This window comes from Panthera leo, chromosome D3 (genome assembly GCF_018350215.1).
Source record: "Panthera leo isolate Ple1 chromosome D3, P.leo_Ple1_pat1.1, whole genome shotgun sequence".
Taxonomy (NCBI): Eukaryota; Metazoa; Chordata; class Mammalia; order Carnivora; family Felidae; genus Panthera; species Panthera leo.
This window is the reverse complement of record NC_056690.1, coordinates 20,664,756-20,682,593: the sequence shown is the minus strand read 5'-3', so window position 1 is coordinate 20,682,593 and position 17,838 is coordinate 20,664,756. Positions and strand designations below refer to the sequence as shown.

Genomic DNA, 17,838 nt, shown 5'->3' with positions numbered 1-17,838 from the left:
ATCCAGACAGACCTTACTACCCAACGGAGCTCAGTCCCATGACCCAAAAGTTCCTGGTGCTCTAAGCCCTCCTTTCTCAGTGTGCAATGTATTATAATTACTCACACCAGATCCCTCTCCAGTCCTTCTCTGTGTCACACAAGGTTCTACTCCTCCTGTAAATATTCACACAATTATTTTCCCCAGTGGTTTATCTAATCCCTCTCTATACTGTTCATGACAATACATCTAGGATATATCTCCTGGGATTTATATCATATATATATATATATATATATACATATATATATATATACACAAACACATATATATGTATGTATATATATATACACATATATACACACACATATATATATATATACATGTATATACATGTATATATGTATACATATATATGTAGTATATCTACATATGTATTTATATACATATATACAGGTATATATATATACATATATATACATATACACATATATAAATACACACACACATACACATATATCTATATAAAACACAAACTTCATAAAGATAATACATAAGATACAGTTATACACACACACTTCTAGTCATCAACTCTCGGTTAACATAAATCCGTATGTGTTCTCGAGTTCCTCTTATTTATTAATGCTTCCCATTGAATACCTCACAAGAAAACATCTCCTCCTTTGTCTGTTAGTTTAGTGAATCAGATGAAAACCCAACAAGCTCCATGACCTTGACAGTTTTGTTTGTCCTCGCACACTAAGTGTCTGCAGCTTACCGGTACTTAGCTGGTGCCCAGGAAAGGTTTTGATTTAAAAAGAGTACATCAGTGAAAAAAATAAAAATAAAAAATGCACATATCCACATTCTTTACCTTATTGCCAAACTAGTATCTTTTCTTTCGTTTGAATCATCATAATCCATCCACATTTTTTAACCACAGAGATGGAGGTCATCTTAGTCAAACAAACACTTAGACCTCATACACAACCTTCAGGTAGTTCCTAAATCCAGGCATCTCCACAATAAATATAATGCTAAAATGTCCACACTACTCAAAGCACTCTATAAATTCAATGCAATCCCCATAAAAATTCCAATGACATTTTTCACAGAAACCTAAAAAAACCCGAATTTTGTATACAACCAGAAAAGACCCCAAATTGCCAAAGCAATCTTGAGAAGGAACAAACCTCGAGACACCATTACTTCCCACTTTGAAATTATATTAATAAAGCTGTAGTCATGAAAACCAACGTGGTATTGTTCTCGAGAGACACATAGATTGATGCCATAGAATAAAAAGACCAGAAAGTCATTCAAGTTCCTCTTACACCCAGGGAACGCATAGGCTGAAAACGGTCCTTTGCAAGGTCTCCGGAACAGAGCTACCATGATTTGGGAAGGAATTCAGAAAGAGTATACACGAATCCTAGAGCAGATTCCCCAGATGGGATCCTTAGGATCTCACTGATATTTCCTGATGCACTTTGGGAGAGAAAACTGGAATGACTCAGACGTCTGACAATGAGCACATTCACATAGATCCCAAGATAGAGTGTGAATCAACACACTCCATCAGAGTAAGAAGCACATGTAAAGAACGATCTCATCAGGGTCAGGTCCATCTGCCAAATTTCCCCATGGGAGCTGCCCTCTGTTCTCTGCTGCTCCCAGGCACCCATGCCTGGAGCCCTGCCTCCGCTGTCATATCCAGATAACTCCTTCCCCTATTGGTACACCTTTACTGTTACAGGAATGTGTATAGAGACACCTCCTCTGGCCTGACCCATGAACAGTCAAGGGAGCCATGGACAGTCTCACCCCTAGGAGTCTGAGTAGAACAGAGAGTCTGCCCTGAGGTGATGGGGGGCCACGTGGGGATACCTGGTCTAACACTTGGATAGAGGAGAGTGGCTAGAGGAGTGGGGAGGCAGAAGTGGTCTCTGATGGGCTCTGCTCATGTCATACAATGGCATGACTGTGTCTGGACACTAAGGGGCACTCAAGGCCTGTTTCTGAGGGGTCACGGTAGATCAGAGATGAGAACTGCCACCTGCCACTGCCTGTGCCCTCTGCTCAGGCCTCACATCTGTGACCTCCCCACCCCTGCCCTGAAATTGACCCCACCCTGCCCATCCCCCTGACATCCTCAGGCAGAGGCACCTAAAGAAGTCAGTGAGGAGTCAAAAAACAGGGGGGTCGCATTTGCATGGTTGGGCCCTCCCCCTCTCAACAGATCAAGAGGTGAAGGGAGAGGTGAAGGGAGGCTCTGCTCAGCTGTGAGGCAACAGAAGGCAGGATCGGTGCTGACCTCCGCCATGGCCTGGTCCCCTCTCTTCCTCACCCTCCTCGCTCACTGCACAGGTGACTTGATGTGGGGACACGGGAAGGGGTTCTGGAAGCACAAGTGTGCGCCTGATTCCTCCTCTTGTCTCTAGACCCCAGGAATATCCTCTCTGTTGTTTCTCTTTCCAGGGATTTGGGCTCAGTCGGGGCCGAATCAAACCATCCTCCGTGTCTGGGGCCCTGGGCCAGAGGGTCACTATCTCCTGCACTGGAGTTGCTAGTTACGTGGGCTGGTACCAACAAATCCCAGGAATGGGCCCCAAAACCATCATCTATTATGATAGCAGCCGACCCTCAGGGGTCCCTGATCGATTCTCCGGCTCCAAGTCTGGCAGCACAGGCACCCTGACCATCACTGGGCTCCAGGCCGAAGACGAGGCTGATTATTACTGCTCATCATGGTATAGCAGTGGCAGAGCTTACACAGTGGTCCAGGCCTGTGGGGAAGTGAGACAAAAACCTAGTTACTCATCTGTAAAGAGGGAAACACATCAGCAGTTGCCTCCTCAGCTTAGCCTGTGATTCTGCTCATTCTGTGGCTGATGACTTGGGCGCAGGTCCATGCAAGGGCACCTCCCGTGAGTGAGGTTCCTCCTGTCCTTTCTGTCCTCAAAGTCACTCTCAGAAAGCCCTTCCAACACAGAGTCTTGATGAAAGAGAAATCTCTTGTTTTATCAGCTGAGGTATTTTATTCTAGGCCAGATCATATCAATTTTTCCTTCTGATATAAAAAGAAATGAAGCATTTTCATTTTTCCTCTGAACTCTACCCTGTGTGGTACCTGAAAAATAAGTCAGCCTTATTTGCATCTGGTACTATTATCTCATTGGTGGTGTCTAGTGTTGTCTTGTTATCTCTTATTTGTGAAAAAATGCCAATTTAAAATTTTATAAAATTATGAAGATAAGTTTCAAAACTTTTGTCCATAGGAAAAACCCTGCACTTCAATGCTTATAACAACTTATTCCTAATCACTATTAGGCCTGGAAGCAACTTAAACTTGGCACATGGATACTTATTCTAGGTTTAAATGTAAATACCCAAACCAGGAACCAACTAAGAGGTCACCCATGGAGGTGCCACTTTTATAAATAAATGTTGATAATTATATCCAACATTGGAAGCAGCAAAACTCTGCAAACATCTGTAGGTCGTGGGGGTGCTAAACACCGAAAAAGAATTAATCATGTGAACAGAGGAAAACACTCTGAGCCACGGATTATTCTATATGATACTAATGGCCCTTAAATGACACTCTGTCATTGTCTGGCATTGTCTCCCAAACAAACGCAAGCAAATCAGCGCACAACCACCACACATACCCATGTGAGCACACACACAAGGACAGGGTTTGTCTAGGAGCTCTCAAGCCAACCTAAAGGGCCCCCCTGAGGCAAAACTAGAAAGATTTCAACCACAGGAACATAAAAGGATTGGGTTGTAACTCAGTGTCTACACATGTATCTGCCGTCCATATTGTTAACTGATGGTATAAATAAATGGATCAGATGAGACACATTCCCATCCAGAGATTTCATGGAACAGGTGTAATCCCTTGGCTTGAATGACGTCAGGCATAACCCCCACTCAGTAAGTATGGACAAAGGCACCAACAAGAGGGACAGTCTGGAGAAGTGTCACAGTAAGAGAAGCTTAAGGACAATTCACAACTCAATGTCTCAAAGAATCTTAAACTGGATCTTACTACAGAAAAAGGACATTAGGGAAAAACTAAGAAAATCTGAAAAAACTGTGGATATTAATTGCTACGCGTTGAACTGTGTCTCCAACAATTCATGTGATTAAAAGTTCTAAAAACTCTCATATTTCAGGATGAGACCTTTTTGCAAATGAGACTGTTGCAGATGTAATTACCCGGGTGAGACCAGTAAAGTGTAAGAGCATGTGTCATAGTCTTTCTCTGTTTTCCCTCTGACTCGGTCTGGAATGATGCTGAAAGGAATCTCACTATTTTTGAGAAAAAGGCCTATGAACCCATCCTACATTGTCCAGAGAACCCTGATATTACCGGAAAAAATCCAGACATTTTGTTGTCTTTTCACTGTTAACCCATGGAACATTACCAAATAAATATAATAGGGATGAATGTGAGTGGGATTCCCTTCCCTGAATGCCCCTTAATGGATGAGCTGAGAACGAATTTCTAAGAAGACAGAGGTCCCTTTTACTGTATAATGTTTTATATCAATGTTCATCCTGAGAACACTTACAAAACTGGACTAATAGAGAGGAAAATGAGTCATAAGTACACCAGAAAAGAAAATTAAATTCCAGACTGAGTACAAAGGCCCCGTCAAAACCCAGATTGGAAAGTAAATACAGTGGATACCTCTCTGCGGAGAGCAGGTAGTCTTTTGACAAACAGAGACTTCTAAGAAAAGAGTAATAAAGGAACTTAAATTGTTTAAATCTAAATCTAGATTTAAGAAGAGAACAAAATAACAAAAATGATATTAAACTTAATATACTACATAATGATGTTAAATTATATTGCATTTAAATGGACAAATTGTTCCAGTTACAGACATGGATTGACCTAACAGAGCATGATGGTTAAAATTTAAAAAAAAGTATACCCTGTAACCATGAAAGTACAAAAAGATGTGGTTTTATAAGTGTCACGCCAAAGACTAAGGGAAGAAATTTTCTAGAAAACCAGTGACACATATAATAGTGATAAAATAATCTATTCAAGAAAAAAGATAAGTATATAATAACATACCTTTGCAAAATTATCTGAAGAATAAATTATAGAAGCAAAGAGAGGAATAACTAGTCCACAATTACAGTTGCAGATATTAACACAATGGTCTTAGTAACTGAATGAATACAGAAAAAAAATAGACACATTAAAAAGAGAACAGAAGAATTAAAAGGAGCACAAATCTGAACGGTAATTGCTTAAGTAATTACATAAAGACAGGAGTAAAAAAAAAACAAAAACTGAGGGATTTCCTGATTTACTTCTAATGGATTTGTACGCTTTATCTTGGTTCTGTGAGCAGGGGTGCTCCCTGCATTTCCTTCTTATTCCTTTTTTTCATCTTCCCCCCTCTCTTATCTTCTCCTTTCCTTACCACTGACCCAGAGCTAGTGCACAGCAGGAAGCGATGCTCCGGCCACTACACGGGGAGGACGGACTTCGCATATCTCACGTTCTTGTTCCCACGTAGTTCCCACATGCCCACCTTTACACATGTGACACAAACCCCTTTAACTGTCCTCAACCTTATTTTTCCTTCTCATGTCCTTCCCGACAGTGCACACAGCTGGAGCCCTCAGCTCATCCTTTCCCTCACCCTCAGTCCAGGGCCACGGTCACCTCTCCATGCTCTTCCTTGTGGGCCCTACTTGCTCATCTTCCTCCTCCAGATTCCCTGTATACTCAGCCCTCAGGCCCTCTGGACACGGCCTTGCCTGCTCTGTTGTCGTCAGGCACATTGTTGAAACTGACACCACAATGTCTGTCTAAAGTATAAGTTTCTTAGTTAATAATACTGTACTGTAGATTTGAAATTTGCAGACAGGATAGATCTTAAGGGTTCTCATAAAAGAAAGAAAGAAAGAAAGAAAGAAAGAAAGAAAGAAAGAAAGAAAGAAAGAAGAAAGAAGAAAGAGAGAGGAGAAAGAAAGAAAGAAAAAAAGAGAGAGCGAAGAAAGGAATGAAGGAAGGAGGGAGGGAGGGAGGAATAAAAATAGAAAACTGGCATGTATATGAAGTGATAAATGTATTGATTAGCTTGATTGTTTCACCTCACAATTTTAATGTATATCCAATCTCCATTCTGTGCCTTAAGTGCATACAATGTTTGATTTTTTATTATACTTGGAAAAGCTGAAAAGTTAAACAGAATAAATAAAAACAATATGCTGCATTTCAACAATATTTCTCCCGTTTTCAATCTCTAAGAAATACAAATAAAATAAAAGCCAAGCACCTCACTCTGACATAGAAGTACTTTTACACTTAGGCGTCAAACGTCCTCACCCCTTTCGCACTTACATTCCATTTGCTCAAAGCTGCTGTCAAATGGCGTAGTTTCCGTCCCCTCAACACATCATATCTGATGCCCCACCCACCTCCAATTCCATCTTTCTTCTGGGAAGGTAGTGTGTTTTATTTGTCCTGCTGTAGGAACCCTGGTCCCAACTCTCCACCCAGAGAACCAGTCTCCTCCCTCACGTGGCCCACCTGAGACAGCAGCTCAGGTGTGTGCTTCCAGAAACCACTGCATTCTCAACCCACTGCGGCCCCATTCACGGTGCTTGGTGGTGATTCACCACAATTCTTTCTCTGACAAACACAGAAATTCTTGGTGGGAAGGCTGTTTGTTCATATGAGTTACCTTGGGCACTAGGGCATATGGCACGTGGATGCTTGTGGTCTGACAGTGGCCAGGCTGTCAGGTCAGTGTCCCTGACATCCTTTCCAGGGACAGACTGAAGCTTGACCTGTGGGCAACAGGGGGCACTGTCGGCCTCCCCAGGAAGAGCACACTGGGGGCCCCCTGCTGTGTACCCTACAACCCCCTTAGGGCGCCCACACTTTTGCCTATGTGTGCTAGTGACGACTCAGCAGCTGTGTCCCCTCTGGCTGGGAGGGGTCTCCTGCTCACAGGTCTGTGGAAATTTCCGGCAGCTGCTTCTTCCCTGGTCCCTCCCAGGAGACAAACTCTGAGTCTCTGTGGAAATCAGCCCCCTCTTTCTAAGGGACTAAGCTGACACTTCAGCTAGTAGGCAGGATGGAAATCTGTGTGAACAGCTGGTCCCCACGAGTCCAGGGAGAAGACAAAAGAAACCGCTACATGCCCGCCCTGATCTGGGGCTGCAGGAGGAGCATCCATCATGGCCTGGACCCTTCTCCTTGTGCTCCTGGTGCTCCTGGCTCACTGCACAGGTAGGGACATCTCCAGATCCATGGCAGCTCTTGAGTGGGTGTCACCCTCACTGTCACAGACCACCAAGCAGCTTCACCTTTTCCGCTGCCCCGTTTCCCATGAGGGTCTGTGTTTACAGGTTCCCTGTGCCAGCAGGGGATGACCCAGCTACCCTCCTTCTAAAGACTTCCACTGTGCTCCAGATCTATGGGGAAGTGAAACAAAAACCTGGCCTGCACCCTCCTGACCTGGTGTGCCCTTCACAACAGGGGCTCTACCCTGCCTGGCTTAGGGGGTCAATGGCATTGTCATTTCTTCTGTCAGCACCTGAGTTTCCTCAGTCCACTTGATCTGATAGTATCACATACTTTTCTTCAGATCAAAATTTGGATTAATCCATTGATAATATAGTCTCACCCTGTTAATGTTGCACTGGAAGTAATCCCATGCTCAGAGATTAATAGCTCTTAATGAAGAAATTGGATAAGAATGAAAAGGCTGATTCTGGCCATGCTCTCTGGAGAGTGTAGAGTGACTCAGATATGCTTCTGGTCCGAGTGTTTCCATTTGGGGTGGGGATGCAATCCCCACACACACGTGGGAATTGTATTATCTATTCTAGCATCAACCTCCAAAGATGAAAATTGGAAATAATATCATCTACAATAGCATCAAAAATATGAAACATATAAGGAAAGATCTGAAAGAATTTGAGAATTTTATGCACTAAAAATTATAAACCATTCAAAGGGAGATTAAAGGTTTAAATACATGTACAGATCTATCTGGCTTATGGGTCTAAATATTCAACTTGGGGGCGCCTGGGTGGCTCAGTCAGTTAAGCGTCCGACTTCAGCTCAGGTCATGATCTCGCGGTCCATGAGTTCGAGCCCCACGTCGGGCTCTGGGCTGATGGCTCAGAGCCTGGAGCCTGCTTCCGATTCTGTGTCTCCCTCTCTCTCTGACCCTCCCCCGTTCATGCTCTGTCTCTCTCTGTCTCAAAAATAAAATAAAAATAAACTTAAAAAAATTTAATCTTAAATATTCAACTTGGTAAAGATGTCAATCCTCCCAGAATTGACCAATACAATCATTGTAATAGCTTTGGTAAAATGTCCTTGAAATGGTGGGGAATTTTAGAAAAGAAAAAAGAAAAGAAAGTAGAAACACTAAGAAAACATGTGACTGGAATATAGCCCTGGGAGAATCCTGCCCTGTGTCCTCAGGCCAGCTTGTCTCTGAGGAGGATAAGGCCCAGGAAGTTGGTCTGAAGTCAGAAGAAACAAGTCAGGGTGAGAGCACAGACATGCAGTGTCAACCAAGGACACGGACCGGGTAGAGGACCCTCTGTCTGAAGGCGGAAGCACAGAGTGTGAGTGCAACAGGCCTGTTGCTGGGGACCCCTGGCGATGAGTCTATATAGTGCCCCCCACAGTGTGCATCTGGGGCGATGGTTTCTGTTCATCACTTCAACCTGGCGAAGGACCCTGTGACTTGTAACTTGTTGGAGAATTGGGGCCAGAAGACAGGCACATGAAGAGGGCAGCATGTGATCTCAGAAACTCTGTATTTTCAAGGGTTACAAGTGGAACTTGCATCCATAATTCCCGGGAAGACAGTCTGAGGAAACTGATCAAAAAGAGGTCACCTCCAATGGCTGCCTTGGCCTCTCTTGGAAGGCATGTGGGTGTATCCCTACCCCACATGGGATGTTGTTTGCCTGGTCTTGTGGAGGCATATGTAGTGGGAAGTCATGCCTACTGGAGAAGTCTTGTGTGCTGAAGTTCTTGACTGCAACTTAAGGATGAATTTGAACCCCACTGACCAGCACAATGAAAGGCCCCATGTCCCAGGCCTAGGAGGAAATGAGATTCTAGCTCCTTGAGCACCCACTCCCAATTTCATCTGTCTACAATGATAGTTTTCATGGATTCTTTCTACTAACTTGTCAATGTAAGGCAAGATCTACATGATCTTGTAAGGAATGATCTGATCTGTGAGGAAATTTAAAATGAGTGTGTATCTTAGCAAATGTGTATCAAGTCTCCTGCACCGATGTAGCAGAGGAACGCCCAGGGTTTCCTTCTCAATTTGTATTCAGATTTATTTTCTCTTTTCTGCCATTCCCTCCCCATTCGCTAACCTTGCTGGCATCCCGAGCTTTGTGCTCTGAATCCCCAAAGTGAGTTAGGCTTTGGACCAAGTAATAAGGAACTCCAAATATCCCTGCCCCCTATATTTTCTGTAATTTAAGTTTTGTTTCCAGGATCTACAGACTCATCCATCCATGAGGTTGGGGTCATATCTCAAGGACAAAATCATCTGTAGCAGAAAAAGCAGCAACATGAGATGAAATTGTGGCCTGGCACAAAACACATATGTGGAAGCCATAGAAATAGGGACTGAGGAGATCTTGTCTCATTGTTATCTGAGATGAAACCTCTGGCTTCAGGTCTGCCAAGGCATGATTTCTTAGGTCCTGTCCTAAGACAAGTCTGACCACTGGGTCCAGACATGGGGCCATCTGGACAAACACTGTTCCAGATCAGTGAAGAATCAAGATGCAGCCTCCCTCCTCCTCTTGTGGGCCCTTCACTCTCTGGACACTTATTGCATCTAACTGTACATAATTTACAATCTGTCCTCATCCTCTCAAACTATGTCCCCAAATCCAGTCCTTGGCAACACATATTGTGATACCGTCTCACATTGAGCAGAAATCCCTTGATGCAATGGTCAGCCTTCCCTGGGGGCCAGGTCCATGAAGTGTCAGGTTGGAACCAGAGACACAGGAGTCCAACTGCATTTGACTTAGGACAGTTGACTCACCAAGAGTTCCTTCGTCCCACACTATTTACTAAAACATACTTGGTACCACACTTGGTCTAGAGGCTCAGGATACAGTGTAGGCAAGACAGGGATTGCCCCTGTCATCAGGGAGCTGACGCTATCTGGGAAAGGGAAAACAAACCAGGAAAAGCATAAACACATGTAAAATGTTACCATGGAGTGAGGGGAGTTGAGTATTGTAGGTGGATACAGGAGCCACTGGAGCATTTGACAAAAAGACACAGGATCTAATTCAAGCTTATGAAGAAAAGTCCAGATGTTTCAGTGAACATGAATGAGGAGGAGGGAGGAAGCAAGCCAGTGGGAACACCGGTAGCTGTTAGAGGATAATGGGCAGATTCAGCAAGTTTGGGGAGGAAGGAGGCACCGAAGAAGGGGGTGTGGCTTCGAGCTAACCCTTAGGAGCTGGATGGCATGTGAGTGAGCTCCTAGGGAGAACATTCTTGATCAGAGGTATGGAGATGAGGCCCCAAGTTCACCCCCATGATGGAAGCGTCAACAACCTCCCTGTCTTGTTCAGTGGTAACATGGGGATATTTCGGGGTGTCTGGGTGGTTGGGTCGCTTAAGCATCTGACTCTTGATTTCAGCTCAGGCCATGATCTCACGGTTTGTGAGTTCAAGCCCCACGTCAGGCAGCTTTGCATTGGCAGTGTGGAGCCTGCTTGGGATTCTCTTTCGCTCTCTCTCTGCCCCTCCCCTACTCATTTTCTCTTTCTCTCTCTCTCTCTCTCTCTCAAAATAAATAAATAAATAAAACTTAAGAAAATAAAACACAGGCATATTTCCTCTCCAGATAACAAGAGGGAAATCCTTCAGGACTCACTCTTCTTTCTCTGATGGTTATCTGAGACGACCCTTCTCCATGACCCCCATGTCCCCAAGCTGATTTCCCACATAGGAACAAAATGCCTCTGCATTCCCATGTATTGCATCCACACAACAAGCCATCCAGAATAAGAGATTCTCGTCATCCTGGACCCATTGATCAGGAATCCCAGGCTTCAGGACTGGACCAGATCTCTTACACCATCTTCCCTGCCATCAACATGGTACCAGAAAGAAATTCATCTGATTTCTCCCAGAAAAATGAGGTTCATCCCAGCATTTGGAGCTGGATCAATCACGTTCTGACAGCATGACTGGAAGATGTGGGTCTGGATAGGAGAGGAAAAGGTCAGACGGTTTGTGCAAGCATCCCCACCTTGTATATCACTCAGCTCCTTATTACCAGCTCTGCCCTCCACCCTCATAGCTGATTCATGTTTGAGTCTTGTGTTGTGTACGTTAAGAGCTGAGCGGGAGACACAGACCATGGGGTTTCTGTCTCATACGGTTGTAATTCTGACTCCCAGAGTTTTCTAATGTCTTATAAAACATAAGACATCCCATGACCACCTGTGGTTTTCTCCTCCATCTGTCCCTTCCTCAGGAGAGGATCAGTCCCAGAGGCCCAGCACAAGATGCTCTGTACACATCCCATGATGGTTCCTCATCTGCTCCGGTCCCCAGTAAGTGCCACCCCAGGCCACCTCAGGATCATTGCTGAGAGACTCCACCTCACAGGGAGGTCACAGAAGGCACTGACACATTTAACCTTTTCTGTGTCCTGGGAGTGGGATCAGAATTAGCCAGACTCAAAAAGCCAAATATCTGATTCTCATACAAATACAAAATGAACAAGTGTAAAATATGTTACTCAACTCATCTATTAGTGAGAAGACCAATAAAATGGTGAATCTTGAATAAAGATCAGATAAAAAACAAAAATACTTACAGTTCACCAGGAAAATGGACTTTGAAAAAATATTTTTTTGTGTGTTGGAGATACACTGCTAAATTTGTAACAAGCAAGGAATCACATAAGAGGAAAAAACATGTGTCCTGCACAGAAAGAGACACGTCTTCATGGGGGTAGCACAGTGCTCTGGATTTGATCCTGACTGAAAAGGAATCTGAGCCGAGACGCCACCTCGACCCTGACCCATGAACAGCCAAGGTAGCCATGGCCAGACCTTGAAGAGTCTGGGTAGAGTATACAGCTTTCCTTGAGGTAATGGGAGGCAACATAAGGGGATACCTGGCCCTAAAGCAGGGGGTAGGGGACAAAGCAGTAGGATGTCAGGAGGTGTGTCTGACTGGCTCCAGTCACATGTCACACAATGCTGTGTCTGGGCCTGGACCACCAAGGGACACATACGGCCCATTTCAAGGGTTAAAAGGTGATCAGAGCTGGGACCTGCCACCTGGAACTGCCTGTGCCCTATGTTCAGGGCTCACAGCGGTGACATCCACACCCCCTGGCCCCACACAGCCCCTCCCATACCCATCCCCTTACCTCCTCAACAGAGAGGCCTGACCCAGGGCCAGTGAAGTGTTAGACAGCTATGAATCTCATTTGCATGGACAGATCCTCCCCCTCTTAGAGAATGAAAAGGGGGAAGACACCTATTAGGGGAGGTCTGCACACCGTGGGTTACAGAAGGTAGGAACAGTGATGACTTCCACCATGGCCTGGACCCCTCTTCTCCTCACCCTACTTGCTCACTGTACAGGTAACTGGATGTGAGGCCAAGGGAAGGGGCCCTTGGAGGACATGTGGGTCCTGCTTTTTCCTCTTGTCTCTAGACCCCGGCATCACGGTCTCTGTGTCTCTCATTTGCAGGGTCCTGGGCCCAGTCTGTGCTGACTCAGCCACCATCAGTGTCTGGGACCCTAGGCCAGAGGATCACCATCTCCTGCACCGGAAGCAGCTCCAACATCCGGGGGGTGGTAATGCTGTGAGCTGGTACCAACAAGTCCCAGGAATGGGCCCCAAAACTGTCATCTATTGGGATAACAGCAAAGCCTCGGGGGTCCCAGATAGATTCTCTGGCTCAAAGTCTGGCAGTTCAGGCACGCTGACCATCACTGGGCTGCAGGCTGAGGACGAGGCTGATATTACTGCTCAGCATGGGATGATAGTCTGAGAGCTCACACAGTGCTCCAGGCCTGTGGGGAAGTGAGACTAAAACATGCTGTCCCTGCAGTGATGGGATTTCTTTTGCAGCCCCCATCTTCTGCCAAGATAGCCGGTTCCCCTTTTGTTTGACCTAAATCTGAGGTCTGAAACCCAACTCAGGGAACTTTCTCTAGGATATGTGTCCTTGTCCTCTCAATTGTGTCTCTGCAGCCTGTCTTGCAGGTACACATTTTCTGTTTCATGCAAACTGAGCAGAAATTCCTGTACGCTGGGATATTGCCCTGGGGACAGAGTCCCTGAGGCTTGTGCCTGTCTGCTAGGGCTACCATAACATAACCATAGACTGTGTGGCTAATCCAAAAGATATTGAATTTCTCACAGTTCTGGATGCTGAATCTCCAAGTTCAAGGTGTTGCCAGCTTTGATTTCTCCTGAGGTCTCTCTCTTTGGCTTGCAGATGGTGGCGTTCTTCCTGGGTGCTCACATGGCCTTGTTTGTGTTTTCTCCTCTGGTGTCTCTACCTCTTCTTATAAAGACATCATCCCTATGTTTTAGGACACCACCCATATGACCTCGTTAATCCATAATTACATGCTTCAATGCCTTATCTGCAAACATCACAATGTGGGTTAGGATTTCCACATAGGGTTTTGAAGGCACACAGTTCAGTCCTTATCAAGGGGTCAGGACAGAACCAGGACTCAGAGTCCAGCTGTGTCTGGCTTAGGATAGTCCACTCTTCCAATGGTATGCATTCACACCCTTTACTGAACCCTTGCTACATGGCAGACTTGGGTCTAAGGGGTCATGACACAGCAAAGGAAACACATGGAGGGCACACCTGCTCAGGGAACTGACAGTGTCTGGAAGTAGAGAGAAGAAACAGAAGTAAAACATACTGTGTCTCAGGCTGACTTCCCAGATTGGGACAAATGTCCCTGCAGTCCCAGAATGAGGTCCATACAACACACCCTCTGGACGAGAGATTTGCCCTCCATGACCCATTGACCAGAAACTTCGGTTTTCAAGTTGCCTGGACCAGATCACTCCACCATCTCCCCTGAAATCATCATGGTGACCAGGGAGGGGATTGTCCAAGTGGCTTGGGTATACAGTGGCTATCTGGTTGGAACTGGGCTTAGTCACTGACTAATCACATGGCTGGGGATTTGGGGTTCAAATAGGAGAAGAAAATGATAAGTTTCACCAAATATGGCCGTGCCTGCCACCTCTTCTTCCCTCTACCCTCTTTGTTATTCAAGTTGGGACATGGACTATGGACACTGGCATCTGGGCAGGGGATATGGGCCAGGTTGTTTCCATCTCATAAAATCATAGCTCAATCCCATGACCATTCTGATGTCCATGCACCTGATCAATTCCAGACCAACACACACTCACTCCCAGGCACGAGGTGTTGATATGAAATGTAGGCATTCACATGAGAGTTAGAAAGCAGAAAGTATAGGGGGGCCTGGATGGCTCAGTTGGTTAGGCGACTGACTTCGGCTCAGGTCATGATCTCACAGATCGTGAGTTCAAGCACCGTGTCAGGCTCTGTGCTGAGCCTTCTCTTCTCAGAGGTAGAAAGAAGGTGAAGAGTTGCAAGAAACTTCAATGGTGGTCACTTCCCCACCACCTGACACCTGTGATCACTTTGTGATCATGATTTCTCAAGGTCTTTGCAGGACCTAGAGCACAGACTTAGCATTGCCTGATCAGCTGTCTTGATCCCTCTGTAGAAGTGAACCATGCAAAGGGCTAGAAAAAAACAAAGAATAAGACTGAGATTTGGATAAAGGACTGCACATGAGTTAGGGTTCTCCTGAGAAACAGAACCAATAAGATGCATGTGTGTATGTATGTGTAATATAATGTATGTATATGTGCATGTCTATGTGTGCATATCAATCTCTCTGAGATATTTATTTTAAGGAATCTTATCCATTGTTGTAGTGGTTGGCAAGTCCAAAATCCACAGTGTGGGCTGGAAGGCCACAGACCCAGGAGAGGAAGTGTAGACGTTGTAGTTTTGTTCTGAGGGCAATGTGTTCCCAGAATCCCTTCTTTCTGTGCAAGGTCAGTCTTTTCTACATCAAGGCCTTCAACTGATTGGATGAGGCACATTCACATTATGGATGGTAATTGGCTTTAATAAAAGTCTACTGACTTAATTCCATTTTTTAAAATTTATTCCTTTATTTGAGAAGAGAGAGAGCACAGTGGGGTGGGGGGAGGCAGTGAGAGAAGGGAAGAGAGAATCCCAATCAGGCTTCATGCTTTCAGCTCAGACCCCAATGCAGAGTTCAATCTTATGAACCGTGAGATCATGACCTGATCTGAAATCAAGAGTCAGTTGCTTAACTGACTGAGCCACCCAGGTGCCCCTACTCATTTACTTCTTAATATCATGTGAAATATATATTCGCAGAAACTACTAAAATCATGTTAGACCAAACATCTGGCTCTCATGGCCTACACAAGCTACACGTAATTTAACCATCACAGACCCAATTCCTCAGGGTGTGGAATGGAGTAAGAAGTGTGAGGCAGGTGTGCCCTCGTTGGCGACTTAAGGATCAAGGTGTCAGATCGTGGCCACCACAGACTGAATGCCCCTAGTCCTCCCTGTTCTTACTTACCACCCAGATGAATGCTTCCTGAGCTCCAGCAGGGATCCTACTCTAGCCCCACTCTCTGAAGTGTTGACCCTGCCCTGTGCTCACAGATCTCCACACCTCTCCCTGCTGATCCAGCCTCCATCAGGGACAGAGACCCCAGGACAGAAATGCACTCTCTACTGCCCCCCGAAGGAGCAACAGCAGTGGACAGAATGACATGATTTTGACACATCACTACCGGGATATCTCCTCAAATCTCTGGACTCAACCAGAGTTGAGCCAAATCATTGACTCAACCATGTACCCTGGGACCAAGGTTCCTTTTTTGTCTCCACATCATGCTACCTCATCAGCACTTGTTTCCAATCCATAATGAAGCCAGACATCACTGACCAACACAACCCAAACGTCGTAGTGCTCCTCCAGTGACCCAGGCTCAGGAACATGAGATCCAACCTTCTTGGGCCCCACAGTCAATCCACTCCATCCTGCAGTGCTAACTACAGGTTGACTACTTCTTCCACTTTGTCCTCTCCTTCTCCTTCTTCTTCTTCTGTTTTTTTCTTCTTCTTCTTCCTTGAGACTCCCCTGTCTGTGTCTCCACTGCTCTGTTACAGGGTCCTGGGCACAGTCTCCACTGACATAGGAAGCATACACATCAGGGTCTGTGGGACAGAAGGTCACCCTCACCTGCACTGGAAACAGTAACAATGTTGGAACAAATTATGTGGGCTGGTACCAACAGATTTCTCACGGTGGCCCCAAAACTGTGATGCTCAGGACAAGTAGGCTCTCACAGTTCCAGATCTCTGGCTCCCACTCTGGGAACACAGCCTCTCTGACCATATTGGGCCTGCAGCCTAAGGACGAGGCTGATTATTACTGCTCAGTGTGGGATGAAAGCATCAATGCTGACACAGTGCTACAGGCCCATGGGGACCTAAGACAAAAACCTGCCCCTGCCCCTCGTGGTCACCCCCATTATTGCCTGTGACAAACAAACAGGGAGACCACGGACACCCTAGAAGTTGTGAGGGTCTGCTCTGAGCACAGAACGACCTTAAAAGGTCGGTCACAGTTGCTCTCCCTCGTATTGTTTTTTTCTAAAAACAAAGCAAAACAAAGCTATTGAGATAATTTGCATGCCACAAAGTTCATTCATTTACAGTGTACAATTCCATGGTCTTTAGTATAGTTACACAGTTGGACAACCTCTATCATGACTGAATTTACCACATTTCCATCACCTGCAGAGAAACCTTGGACCTACCAGCAGTGAAGTCACTGTCGCCACTGCACTCCGCCCTTTGTAGCCACAAATTCCATTCTGTCTGCAGTGATTTATTGTGGGCATTTCATGTGCACTGAAACACTGAACATGTGCCATTTTAAGTGCCCCATTCACCCACATTAGGTGCATGCACATTGCTGTGGGAACATCACCATCTGTAAATGTATGGAATGTTTCACTTAATTGCCTATCATCCTTGTGTGGAGCCCATGCTAATCTATCTGGAAGGTTCCAATTTTATTGCATAGGCTGTCAAAACAAATGTGTGATTGCCTTCTGTTGCTGAATCTTAGGTGTAATATGTTTTTGAGGTCCATCTAGTTATATCTGGCTCTGTAGTTCACCTTTTTAAATTGGTGACTAGTATTTCACTGTATGGATGCACCATATGTTCATTATCTATTTATCAGCTGATGGACATTTGTGTCATTGACACCTTCTGTCTATTATGCATATTGCTGCCATAAACACTCCTATAGAAGGTGTTTGTGTGGACATATATTTTAGTTTCTTTTGGTTTGATACCTAATAGCTGAATTCCTGGGCCCTATCGTGACTTTATTATACACTTCTGAATAAAGTGCCAGACTGTTCTCCAATGTGGCTGCAAAGGATTGCATTCCCACTAGCATACATGAGGTTTCAGATGACCATCTCTTCATAAAGCTGAAGTGGTATGTAAGTGGTTTTGATCTTCATTTCCCTAATGAGTAGGGATGTTGAGCTCCTTTTCATGGTCTCTACTGTTTCTATCACATTACCAGGAGCCTAGGCTCTGAAACTCTCCAGGAAGCATTGACTTTAAGGAGCTTTAGTCTGAGCTATTGTTGAAATTGTAGGCTCAGCCTGCTCACGTGAACACAGCAGAAAATCCTTGCTCAGGAAGATA

General features: G+C 45.1%; 1 non-coding gene and 2 pseudogenes across 1 annotated transcript; 2 read left to right on the top strand and 1 right to left on the bottom strand.

Annotated features, from left to right (window-relative positions):
- The first annotated feature begins 2,125 nt into the window (after nt 1-2,125).
- LOC122204022 lies at nt 2,126-2,850 on the top strand (annotated as a pseudogene).
- Nucleotides 2,851-12,552: 9,702 nt separating this feature from the next.
- LOC122203352 lies at nt 12,553-14,299 on the top strand (annotated as a pseudogene).
- A 2,809-nt stretch (nt 14,300-17,108) lies between these two features.
- On the bottom strand, nt 17,109-17,212 carry LOC122204293. Its single transcript, XR_006195593.1, has one exon. It is a non-coding gene; the product is annotated as a U6 spliceosomal RNA (small nuclear RNA).
- Nucleotides 17,213-17,838: the final 626 nt, after the last annotated feature.